At 49.8% G+C, this 13,180-nt stretch overlaps 1 protein-coding gene across 3 annotated transcripts in view; it reads left to right on the top strand.

Moving 5' to 3' along the window:
• LOC139267157 (structural maintenance of chromosomes protein 6-like) overlaps positions 1-13,180 on the top strand; it is a 177,131-nt gene that overhangs the window by 27,234 nt on the left and 136,717 nt on the right. The window lies entirely within an intron of this gene.

The raw sequence follows: 13,180 nt of genomic DNA, 5'->3' as shown, positions 1-13,180 counted from the left end.
TGGTCTCTGAATTAACTGTATCATTCTCCATCCTAATGCAGAATTCCACCATATTATGGTCACTCTTCCCCAAGAGGCCTCGCACTACGAGATTGCTAATTAGTCCTCTCTCATTACACAACATCCAGTCTAAGATGACCTCTCCCCTAGTTGGTTCCTCGACATATTGGTCTAGAAAACCATCTCTTATGCACTCCAGGAAATTCTCCTCCACCGTATTGCTTCCAGTTTGGCTAGCCCAATCTATGTGCATATTAAAGTCACCCATTATAACTGCTGCACCTTTATTGCATGCACCCCTAATTTCCTGTTTGATGCCCTCCCCAACATCACTACTACTGTTTGGAGGTCTGTACACAACTCCCACTAATGTTTTTTGCCCTTTGGTGTTCTGCAGCTCTAACCATATAGATTCCACATCATCCAAGCTAATGTCTTTCCTAACTATTGCATTAATCTCCTCTTTAACCAGCAATGCTACCCCACCTCCTTTTCCTTTTATTCTATCCTTCCTGAATGTTGAATACCCCTGGATGTTGAGTTCCCAGCCCTGATCATCCTGGAGCCACGTCTCCGTAATCCCAATCACATCATATTTGTTAACATCTATTTGCACAGTTAATTCATCCACCTTATTGCGGATACTCCTTGCATTAAGACACAAAGCCTTCAGGCTTGCTTTTTTAACACCCTTTGTCCTTTTAGAATTCTGCCGCACAGTGGCCCTTCCTGTTCCCCGCCCCGGGCCGCTCCGCCATCCACCCCCCCCCATCTCCCCTCCGTCTCCTGCCTCTGCCTCCCTTTTGTCTCCCTCTGTCTCCCTGCATTGGTTTCCATCCCCCTGCCATATTAGTTTAACTCCTCCCCAACAGCACTAGCAAACATTCCCCCTAGGACATTGGTTCTGGTCCTGCCCAGGTGCAGACCGTCCGGTTTGTACTGGTCCCACCTCCCCCAGAACCGGTTCCAATGCCTCAGGAATTTGAATCGCTCCCTGCTGCACCACTGCTCAAGCCACGTATTCATCTGCGCTATCCTGCGATTCCTACTCTGACTAGCACGTGGCACTGGTAGCAATCCCGAGATTACTACTTTTGAGGTCCTACTTTTTAATTTAGCTCCTAGCTCCTTAAATTCGTTTCGTAGGACCTCATCCCTTTTTTTACCTATGTCGTTGGTACCAATGTGCACCACGACAACTGGCTGTTCTCCCTCCCATTTCAGAATGTCCTACACCCGCTCCGAGACATCCTTGACCCTTGCACCAGGGAGGCAACATACCATCCTGGAGTCTCGGTTGCGGCCGCAGAAACGCCTATCTATTCCCATCACAATTGAATCCCCTATCACTATCGCGCTCCCACTCTTTTTCTTGCCCTCCTGTGCAGCAGTGCCAGCCACGGTGCCATGAACTTGTCTGCTGTTGCCCTCCCCCGATGAGTCATCCCCCCCAACAGCACTCAAAGCAGTGTATCTGTTTTGCAGGGGGATGACCACAGGGGACCCCTGCACTACCTTCCTTGCACTGCTCTTCCTGCTGGTCTTCCATTCCCTATCTGGCTGTGGACCCTTCCCCTGCAGTAAGACCAACTCACTACACGTGATACTCACGTCATTCTCAGCATCGTGGATGCTCCAGAGTGAATCCACCCTCAGCTCCAATTCCGTAACGCGGACCGTCAGGAGCTCGAGGCGGACACACTTCTCACACACGTTGTCGTCAGGGACACCGGAAGTGTCCCTGAGTTCCCACATGGCACAGGAGGAGCATATCACCTGACCGATCTCTCCTGCCATGCCTTAACCCTTAGATACCCTTAAATTGGTAATAACAATGGTACAGTTCACTTACTGATATAAAAAACAAAGAAAAGCTACTCACCACTCACCAGCCAATCACTTACCCCATTGGCCGTGACGTCACCTTTTGATTCCTTTCTACTTCTATTTTGCTTTCTCTCCCGCTGTAGCTGCACAAGTACGCCTTTTATAGGCCGCTCCGACACTGCTCCCACCTCTCGCCAACTGCCACTGACCCTCGAGCTCCAGCTGGGCCTTTATAGGCCGCTCCGACGCTGCTCCCACCTCTCGCCAACTGCCGCTGACCGTCGAGCTCCCGCTGGGCCTTTATAGGCCGCTCCGATGCTGCTCCCACCTCTCGCCAACTGCCGCTGACCCTCGAGCTCCCGCTGGGCCTTTATAGGCCGCTCCGACGCTCCCACCTCTCGCCAACTGCCGCTGACCCTCGAGCTCTCGCTGGGCCTTTATAGGCCGCTCCGACGCTGCTCCCACCTCTCGCCAACTGCCGCTGACCCTCGTGCTCCCGCTGGACCTTTATAGGCTGCTCCGACGCTGCTCCCACCTCTCGCCAACTGCCGCTGACTCTCGAGCTCCCGCTGGGCCTTTATAGGCCGCTCCGACGCTGCTCCCACCTCTCGCCAACTGCCGCTGACCCTCGAGCTCCCGCTGGACCTTTATAGGCCGCTCCGATGCTGCTCCCACCTCTCGCCAACTGCCGCTGACTCTCGAGCTCCCGCTGGGCCTTTATAGGCCGCTCCGATGCTGCTCCCACCTCTCGCCAACTGCCGCTGACCCTCGAGCTCCCGCTGGGCCTTTATAGGCCGCTCCGACGCTGCTCCCACCTCTCGCCAACTGCCGCTGACCCTCGAGCTCCTGCTGGGCCTTTATAGGCCGCTCCGACGCTCCCACCTCTCGCCAACTGCCGCTGACCCTCGAGCTCTCGCTGGGCCTTTATAGGCCGCTCCAACGCTGCTCCCACCTCTCGCCAACTGCGGCTGACCCTCGAGCTCCCGCTGGGCTTTTATAGGCCGCTCCGATGCTGCTCCCACCTCTCGCCAACTGCCGCTGACCCTCGAGCTCCTGCTGGGCCTTTATAGGCCGCTCCGACGCTGCTCCCACCTCTCGCCAACTGCCGCTGACCCTCGAGCTCCCGCTGGGCCTTTATAGGCCGCTCCGACGCTGCTCCCACCTCTCGCCAACTGCCGCTGACCCTTGAGCTCCTGCTGGGCCTTTATAGGCCGCTCCGACGCTGCTCCCACCTCTCGCCAACTGCCGCTGACCCTCGAGCTCCTGCTGGGCCTTTATAGGCCGCTCCGACGCTGCTCCCATCTCTCGCCAACTGCCGCTGACCCTCGAGCTCCTGCTGGGCCTTTATAGGCCGCTCCGATGCTGCTCCCACCTCTCGCCAACTGCCGCTGACCCTCGAGCTCCTGCTGGGCCTTTATAGGCAGCTCCGACGCTGCTCCCACCTCTCGCCAACTGCCGCTGACCCTCGAGCTCCTGCTGGGCCTTTATAGGCCGCTCCGACGCTGCTCCCACCTCTCGCCAACTGCCGCTGACCCTCGAGCTCCTGCTGGGCCTTTATAGGCCGCTCCGACGCTGCTCCCACCTCTCGCCAACTGCCACATTAAAATAATTATTTTTTTCATTTTTTTTTTCTCGCTCTCATTTTCATCTTTCTTATTTCCATCTTTCTTTCCCTCCTTTATTTTGCTTTCGGTACCTGATTTGACATTGAATTAAATATTCTAACTTCCTAGTTTAGACTTTGGGGTTGTTAAATTGGGGAAAGAGTGAAAACAGGCACATAGGCCCCTATTTTTCTGGCGTGGATGGACATTTCAAAGTTTGCCGAATGTTTGGGCAGCGGCGCCGACTAACAGGGCCAGAATTTTCGGTGCCATATATTCTGGTGCTGGTGCACTGTAAAAAGCTGTTCACGTGCCGTTTCTGGCCATTACGGCCACTTTCCCCAACAACTCGTTTTTTTTTTAAAACCGCACAGACACGTTGAATACCGTCGGATCAAACCATAACTATACTTAAAGAAATTGGCGCTAGCCCACTCCTATCTCTGGCCGAAGGTCCTCCATGCCCTTTTCTAGCAAGTAATAGCAGTTTAAAGTAATTTAACTGAAATAAAACTAACTTTTAAGGTTCCTCCTTAGTTGAGAAAACTGCAGGCAAATTTAACACACATCTTTCCCACTCGCCTTTTCCATTGAAGCTCCAACTGGATACAAATTGCCAAAGAAACTCCAAGGAATGCAGAGTAGCCGCCTTCTAACAAATGACAGGCAAAATCACCACAGCAAGATGAGGCATCCTTCAGCAAACACCCAGGGCAGCCTTTTCCTACTCTTCAACACAGCTGACTCAAACTGCTGCTATCCCAGGCCAAAGGTCGTTCTGATTTTTTTTTTCTGCGCGTGCGTACTGAGTGTTTTTGTAAATGCATGTGCAGTGAATTTTAGATGCGCACTGTTGGCCCCGCCTCCCGAGATGGACTCGGGTAGCGCAGCGCTACAATTAGCTTTCGTTTCGGGTCAGTTAACGAGTTTGTTTCCCACCGCTGACGGTGGTTAGAAAAACGTGCGTGCAGGTAAGTGGACGCCATAAATCTTCTTTGGGGAAAATAGCGGCCTAAGTGCTGTGCTAATAAGACACATCTGTTTAACAGTCCGTATTTAGCCTGCAATTTTGGGGATAATTGCTGATTACTGACATTTAAACGTGTCTGCAGGTCTAAAACCGAGATCTGCATATTTAGCACTCAAGCACTGATCTTGAACAATTTTCGCAGAGCGGTATATGTAGCCTCCCTGCACACTTCCACTGAAGGCGTGGAGTGCGCTGGCAAATAGACAACGGCACGTATCAGGATGGCTCAGGGACTGAGGGTGACAGTTCACAGAGGCAGCACTGGAGGTCCTGGTGGGGGAGGTACAGTGGAGGAGGGATGTCCTGTACCCGCAAGGGGAAAGAAAACTCCTGAGCCAACTAATGCAGCGGATATGGAGGAGATTGTCGAGGAGGTCACAGCCAGGAGCACTGTCCCCAGGACATGGCTCCAGTGCCGCAAAACATTTAATGGTTTAACATGAGTGATCAAGGTATGATCCCATCTCAAAATACAGTTCCCCATAGCTGCATCACAACCTCACACACTGCATCCACCATCTAACTATACACTGACATTCACACACCCCAAACTGTTGCATCCTTCACAGGCGCTACTCACACCTCAGACACATCTTGCAGCTCTTCAACCACGTGAGGCATTCCATACACCTACCAATACACTCATTCACAATCACCACTCTTTTTCTTCCCGGATAACGTGGCACATAATAGACGCCAGCAGGATCTGATCAGTCGAGGGGAAGCACGCCTGCATGAGATCACTCCCCTTGAGGAGTCAGTGCTGGTGGCAATCGGGAGGGGAGTGGCAGACACCATGGCCGCAGCCTGAGCAAGGGACACCTCGCCTAGATGTATGTGGCCAATCCAGCTTCCTTACATCATCATCATCACAGGCAGTCCCTCAGAATCGAGGAAGACTTGCTTCCACTCTAAATGAGTCCTTAGGTGGCTGAACAGTCCAATACAAGAACCACCTCCGCCCTGTACCTTCTGAGCATGTGTGATGACCCCTGACCTCCCGAAATGCAGGAAAGACTGTCAGCCAGAAAAAAAAAAGCCCACACATGCGCAGAAGAGCGTTGCTAGGGAAGCTTTTTTTCTCTTTGACTTCTGTTTTTGGTGGGCGATCGTGAGATCGGCGAAAAATCACATCACCCATTCGACATCGCTGGGCTTAAGGCCAAGTGGAAAATCGCAAAAAAAAAATGGGCCTTGCACCAGTGATCAGCAAGGCACTAGTGGGCAGCAGTCATGCTGGGTGAAAGGGACACCACAGGTGCCACCTTGTCAGGTCGAATACTAGTTCTGCTGCAGAGGAGTCCGATGACCATGCAGGATCAAGCTTCAGAAGCAGTCTGATAGGTTTGATAAAGCAAATGTTTGGTGCAATTGACAGCCTGAATGAAGGCTTGCAGATCGTGGCTAAGGGGACGGAGGAGTCTTCCTCAAGCTTGGCCCGTAGCTTGACACAGAGCCTGAACTCATCCTCTCCAGTGTGGAGAGGCTGTCCAGTTCCATCCAGCGACCTGTGGAGCCCAACATCGTGCAGCATGTGGTGACTGAAGTTGCAGCTTCCACTGCAGTTGTGGCTGCTTCTGTGGAGTGCCAAACAACTTCCATGGAACTACAAAGTGCTGAGCGAGATGCCCAACAGCTACCAGTGCACTACTAACAACTTCCATGGAAAAGTGCTGCAATGGAAGCCCGGGCAGCTGCCATAATGGCTCCTTAGTTGAAAGGAGCTTGCAGAGTGTCGCAGCTGCCTGGAGATCTGTCCTCCAGGAGATCACTGGCCGGGCTGAACAGATGCCCCGAGGTAGTGGCATGGGAATGATATTGCAGGAGCCTACTGGCCTCTCTCCCAATGCCAACATTCCTGCTCCCTCCTCCGCCACTCCACCATTGCCCTTGCAGTTACCCGTCAGCCAGGCGGCCCAGACTGCCTAAGCCCATGCTGAGATGGTGCGGTCTGAGGCGGGGCCATCACGGCCCACAGCGCCTTGAGGGCGTCGCAGAAGGACACGTGAACTGCCCTCTTCAGAATCTTAGTAGTCATTCACCTCACGTGATGCTGCCACGTGGGATGCACTTCATCGAAGCACCAGAGTAGGCAAGAGCACTTGTAGGATAGGCAGTGAGGGTGAATGGTTTAATAGTTGTAAGTGCTGTTGGTTGCTGTAATGTCCTGTTTGTTTCTGGTATCTCTCTCTTAGGCAGTCCCTCGAAGTCAAGGATGACTTGCTTCCACACTAAAATGAGTTCTCAGGTGACTGATGAGTCTAATGCGGGATCTACAGTCTCTGTCACAGGTGGGGCAGGTGGTGGTTGGAGGGACGGGTGGGTGGGGTGCTTGGGTTGTCATGCGCTCCTTCCGCTGTTTGCGCCTGGCTTCCGCGTGCTCCCAGCAAAGAAACTCTGATCGGCGCCTTCCCGGATGCTTCTCCTCCACTTTGAGAGGTCTTGGGCCAGGGATTCCCAGGTGCCGGAGGGGATGTTGCACTTTATCAAGGAGGCTTTGAGGGTGTCCTCGAAGCGTTTCCTCTGCCCACCTGGGGCTCGCTTGCCGTGTCAGAGCTCCGAGTAGAGCGCTTGTTTTGGGAGTCTAGTATCAGGCATGCGGACGATGTGGCCCGTCCATCGGAGCTGATCGAGTGTGGTCAATGCTTCGATGCTGGGGATGTTGGCCTGAGCGAGAACACTGACGGTGTGCGTATTCTCCCAATGGATTTGCAGGATCTTGCGGAGGCAGCATTGGTGATACTTCTCCAGTGCTTTGAGGTTCCTGCTGTACATAGTCCATGTCTCTGAAGCATATAGGAGGGTGGGTATCACTACTGCTTCTGGTAATTGGGTAGTGGTAGAATTGTTGGTCATTTTATTGTGTTCTTCATGGGGAAGGGTTTGAAAGGATTCACTGTAGTTGATGGACTTCTTGATGGATCCTCAGTCCTCGAAGGTAATGCATGTGGCAACAGTGCTCCGAAGTCTGATGGTGGAGGACATCTCTCAAAAGTGGTCTTCAATTAGATGGCTGCAAGTGTCCCTCTGGTTGTCCCTCTCTCTGGTGCTCCCCTTGGTAAACCTACTCTTTCTCCTCCTCCTCTTGTGGCTCCTTGCTTGACCCTCTGTCATAACGGTTGGTCTCTCATCGCCAGATTGTGGAGCATGTAGCAAGTAAGCATGGATCTGGACACCTTCTTGGCTAAGTACTGCAGGGCACCTCCTGACTGGGCAAGGCATCTAAATCTCTGCTTGAGGACCCCAATGGTCTACTCAATGATATTCCTGGTGAGAGTGGCTCTCATTGTAGGACTGTTCAGCTGGTGTTTGGGCTTTCTAATGGCCGTCATGGGCCCTGGCATCAGAGGGTATCTCTTGTCACCTCGTAGCCAGTAATGCACATTGTGCTGGGACTCAAAGATCTGCGGGATGGATGACTATCTCATTATAAAAGCATCGCGGCAGCTCCCTGGATAGCAGGGATTCACCTGCATGATGCGTTGCCGGGTGGTCGCACATGAGCTGCATAGAGGGAATGGAGTCCCTTCCTGTTCCTGAACACCTCCAAGTTTAAATGAGGGGCTCGCATGGTCATGTTTACAGTCAATGGCTGCCTGGATCATGGGGAATACATCAATCCTGTTTAATCCTTGAGCTCTCTGCCACTGGTCTTTTCTGGCAATAGTGAATGATATATCGTAATTCCTCAGAGTGTAAAAAGACTCAGCGACCTCCCTTATGCAGAAGTGCACAGAGGATTGTGATATGTGACTGATATCACCTATGGCAGCCTGGAAGTTTCCAGTCACACAAAAATTAAGTGCTACGGTGACCTTGACTGCCACAGGCAAGACGGTCCTGGCTGTGCTGGGAGGTCTTCCTTCCATGAGACCACAGATCTCTGTAATGACCTTGGTAAAGCACAGCCTCCTCATCTACTGGTCTTTGGTCATGTGAATATAGGAATATTGTTCTCTGAATAGGGCCTCCTGCTGAGGGCCCTCCTGTCCCTGCTCTCCCTCTCTTTCAGCAGCTGGTGCTGCTCTGTCTGGTCATGCCTCCTCCTCCCCATACTTCCTTCAGACCAATGGGGATCCTTAGCAAGATCCCCATGGCCAACCTGTCCCTTTTTTTCCTGGTGACCCCATGAGGTCTCCAATAAAGTATAGTAGCACAGCACTGACTCTTTCAGGTGAAGTCCTTAGAGAATTTCTGGAGAAAATGTTGCGCGTTTTGGTGAAATCTTGTCACATTGTCCCAGAAAGTCCCCTGATGTGTACCAATAGTCCTCTTCAAACAACAATAACAGTTTATATAGCAGCTTTAAATTAATAAAATGTCTCAAGGCGCTTCACAGGAGTGTTAGAAGACAACATTTTGACACAGGGTACATAAGGAGAAATTAGGGCAGATGACTAAAAGCTGTAGGTTTTAAAGAATGTCTTCAAGGAGGAAAGAGAGGTAGAGCGGTGGAGAAGTTTAGGGACTAAATGCCAGAGGTCGGGCCTAGATAGCTGAAGGCATGGCCACCAGTGGTTAAGAACATAAGAACATAAGAATTAGGAACAGGAGTAGGCCATCTAACCCCTCGAGTCTGCTCCGCCATTCAATAAGATCATGGCTGATCTGGCCGTGGACTCAGCTCCACTTACCCGCCCTCTCCCCATAACCCTTAATTCCCTTATTGGTTAAAAATCTATCTATCTGTGACTTGAACACATTCAATGAGCTAGCCTCAACTGCTTCCTTGGGCAGAGAATTTCACAGATTCACAACTCTCTGGGAGAAGAAATTCCTTCTCAACTCGGTTTTAAATTGGCTCCTCCGTATTTTGAGGCTGTGCCCCCTAGTTCTAGTCTCCCCTACCAATGGAAACAACCTCTCTGCCTCTATCTTGTCTATCCCTTTCATGATTTTAAATGTTTCTATAAGATCACCCCTCATCCTTCTGAACTCCAAGGAGTAAAGACCCAGTCTACTCAATCTATCATCATAAGGTAACCCTCTCATTTCTGGAATCAGCCTAGTGAATCCTCTCTGTACCCCTTCCAAAGCTAGTATATCCTTCCTTAAGTAAGGTGACCAAAACTGCACGCAGTACTCCAGGTGCGGCCTCACCAATACCCTATACAGTTGCAGTAGGACCTCCCTGCTTTTGTACTCCATCCCTCTCGCAATGAAGGCCAACATTCCATTCGCCTTCCTGATTACCTGCTGCACCTGCAAACTAACCTTTTGGGATTCATGCACAAGGACCCCCAGGTCCCTCTGCACCACAGCATGTTGTAATTTCTCCCCATTCAAATAATATTCCCTTTTACTGTTTTTTTTCCCAAGGTGGATGACCTCACACTTTCCGACATTGTATTCCATCTTACAAACCTTAGCCCATTCGCTTAACCTATCCAAATCTCCTTGCAGCCTCTCTGAGTCCTCTACACAACCCGCTTTCCCACTAATCTTAGTGTCATCTGCAAATTTTGTTGCACTACACTCTGTCCCCTCTTCCAGGTCATCTATGTATATTGTAAACAGTTGTGGTCCCAGCACTGATCCCTGTGGCACACCACTAACCACCGATTTCCAACCGGAAAAGGACCCATTTATCCCGACTCTCTGTTTTCTGTTCGCCAGCCAATTCTCTATCCATGCTAATACATTTCCTCCGACGCCGCGTACCTCTACCTTCAGCAGTAACCTTTTGTGTGGCACCTTATCGAATGCCTTTTGGAAATCTAAATACACCACATCAATCGGTACACCTCTATCCACCATGCTCGTTATATCCTCAAAGAATTCCAGTAAATTAGTTAAACATGATTTCCCCTTCATGAATCCATGCTGCGTCTGCTTGATTGTACTATTCCTATCTAGATGTCCCGCTATTTCTTCCTCAATGATAGTTTCAAGCATTTTCCCCACTACAGATGTTAAACTAACCGGCCTATAGTTACCTGCCTTTTGCCTGCCCCCTTTTTTAAACAGAGGCGTTACATTAGCTGCTTTCCAATCTGCTGGTACGTCCCCAGAGTCCAGAGAATTTTGGTAGATTATAACGAATGCATCTGCTATAACTTCCGCCATCTCTTTTAATACCCTGCGATGCATTTCATCAGGACCAGGGGACTTGTCTACCTTGAGTCCCATTAGCCTGTCCAGCACTACCTCCCTAGTGATAGTGATTGTCTCAAGGTCCTCCCTTCCCACATTCCTGTGGCCTACAAATTTTGGCATGGTTTTTGTGTCTTCCACTGTGAAGACCGAAGCAAAATAATTGTTTAAGGTCTCAGCCATTTCCACATTTCCCATTATTAAATCCCCCTTCTCATCTTCTAAGGGACCAACATTTACTTTAGTCACTCTTTTCCGTTTTATATATCGTTAAAAGCTTTTACTATCTGTTTTTATGTTTTTCGCAAGTTTACTTTCGTAATCTATCTTCCCTTTCTTTATTGCTTTATAAGTGATTTATAATCCGGGTGCTCAAAAGGGCAGAATTAGAGGAGCACAGATGATCTCTGGGGAGGCGGAATTGTCAGGAGGTGGGGGACTGTGGGGCGGGAGGAGATTAATGATGGGGAGGGGCGAGGCCATGGAGGGATTTGAAAACGTCGGTGAGAATTTTGAAATTGAGGGGTTGCTTAACCAGAAGCCAATGTAAGTCAGTGAGCACAGGGCTTATGGGTGAATGGATCTTGGTGTGAGTTAGGACAATGGGCAGCCGAGTTTTGGATGACCTCAAATTTACGTAGGGTTGTGAATGTTTAAAAATGTATAGAGACATTGAAGCTGAGAATGTGGGAAAATATAGAGACAGTGAAATTGAACAAAGAATTCATGGAGGAATAGCCATGACATCTCAGACTTGAGACTGCAAAATGTTACAACAGTAACAGTTTGAAACAAAACCCACAGCTTGCAAAACAAACCTCAAGGTCGTACTAACTCACATTGCTACCCTGAAACATTAACAGTTAGAGAATAATGGGCCTTTGTGTAAAATCAGACCATTCTTAGATCGGCTTATGAGTGGACAAAGGGAAAGAGGGATCAAAGAGGATAGGCTGAACTAGGATGTCACTCATATTGTATCTTGTTATCTTTTTCCGAAAATGTATAACCGTCGTGCCTTTACAATGTAACGTCACTTTGTCCGTAGGAAGTGAGTGCGATCTATCAGAGTTGCATTCCTTCTGTCTGATAAGGTCCCCGATTGGGATTTGCTTTTTAAATAGAAGCTTGCTTTGTTTAAAGCACAATCGGTATTCGACTCAGTGATTTCACTGAACCAGATTGAGGGAAAAGAATCCAGAAATCAACATTGTCATCATCATCATAGGCAGTCCCTCGGAATCGAGGAAGATTTGCTTCCACTCTTAGCATGAGTTCTTTGGCGGCTGGACAGTCCAATACGAGACCACAGTCCCTGTCACAGGTGGGACAGATAGTTGTTGAGGGAAGGGGTGGGTGGGGCTGGTTTGTTGCACGCTCCTTCTGTTGCTTGCGCTTGATTTCTGCATGCTCTCGGTGACGAAACTCGGAGCTCAGTGTACTCCCGGATGCACTTCCTCCACTTAGGGCGATCTTTGGCCAGGGACTCCCTGGTGTCAATGGGGATGTTGCATTTTATCAGGGAGGCTTTGAGGGTGTCCTTGTAACGGTTCCGCTGCCCACCTTTAGCTCGTTTGCCATGGACGAGTTCCGAGTCGAGTGCTTGCTTTGGGAGTCTCGTGTAGGGTAGAACGTGGAAGACCAGCCAGGAGTGCATTGGAATAGTCAAGTCTCGGGGGGAACAAAGGCATGTATGAGGGTTTCAGCAGCGGATGAGCTGAGGCAAGGGTGCAGATAGGCAATATTATGGAGGTGTAAATAGGCGGTCTTAGTTATGCTGCGGATATGTGGTCGGAAGCTCATTTCATAGAAACATAGAAAATAGGTGCAGGAGTAGGCCATTCGGCCCTTCGAGCCTGCACCACCATTCAGTATGATCATGGCTGATAATTTTTGCAACTTTAGTACCCCATTCCTGCTTTCTCTCCATACCCCTTGATCCCTTTAGCCGTAAGGGCCACATGCTCCCTTGTAGGGGAAACAGCCTCTCAGCATTTACGCTGACAAGCTCTCTAAGAATTTTATACGTTTCAATGAGATCACCTCTCATTCTAATAAACTCCAGAGAATGTAGGCCCATTCTACTCCATCTCTTCTCAGAGGACAGCCCTCTCATCACAGGAATCAATCTAGTGAACCTTCCTTGCACTGCCTCTAAGGCAAGTATATTCTTCCTTGGGTATGGAGAACAAAACAGTGCACAGTACTCCAGGTGTGGTCTCACCAAAGCACTGTACAGTTGCAGCAAGACTTCCTTACTCTTGGGGCTAGACTTTCCCGAGAGCCCCTCAACGCCCGATTGCCCGCCCAGAAAAACCGCTAACGTTTTGCAAGTAACGCTGGCGAAAATCTCCATAATTAAGTTAAAAATAATCGCCCGGCGAGAAAATGGATCTTGTACCAGTATTCTCGGCGGTTAAACGCGAAACTAGGTGAAACGGGCGTTTCTTCAAATTTTTTATAAAATTTACTCTGAGGCTGCGGTTGGGCCTAGGGAGGGGGGAAAACTTTAAAAAAAATGTTCACAAGAAAAAAGTTAAAAAAACATTCCCAAGACAGTTTTACACCTAATCGCCGTTTTACAATTTAAATAAAAATAAAGAACCTTTAACTTACCTTTCTTTGC

The sequence above is a fragment of the Pristiophorus japonicus genome, chromosome 7 (genome assembly GCF_044704955.1).
Source record: "Pristiophorus japonicus isolate sPriJap1 chromosome 7, sPriJap1.hap1, whole genome shotgun sequence".
NCBI lineage: Eukaryota > Metazoa > Chordata > Chondrichthyes > Pristiophoridae > Pristiophorus > Pristiophorus japonicus.
This window is presented reverse-complemented; position numbering and strand designations above follow the sequence as displayed.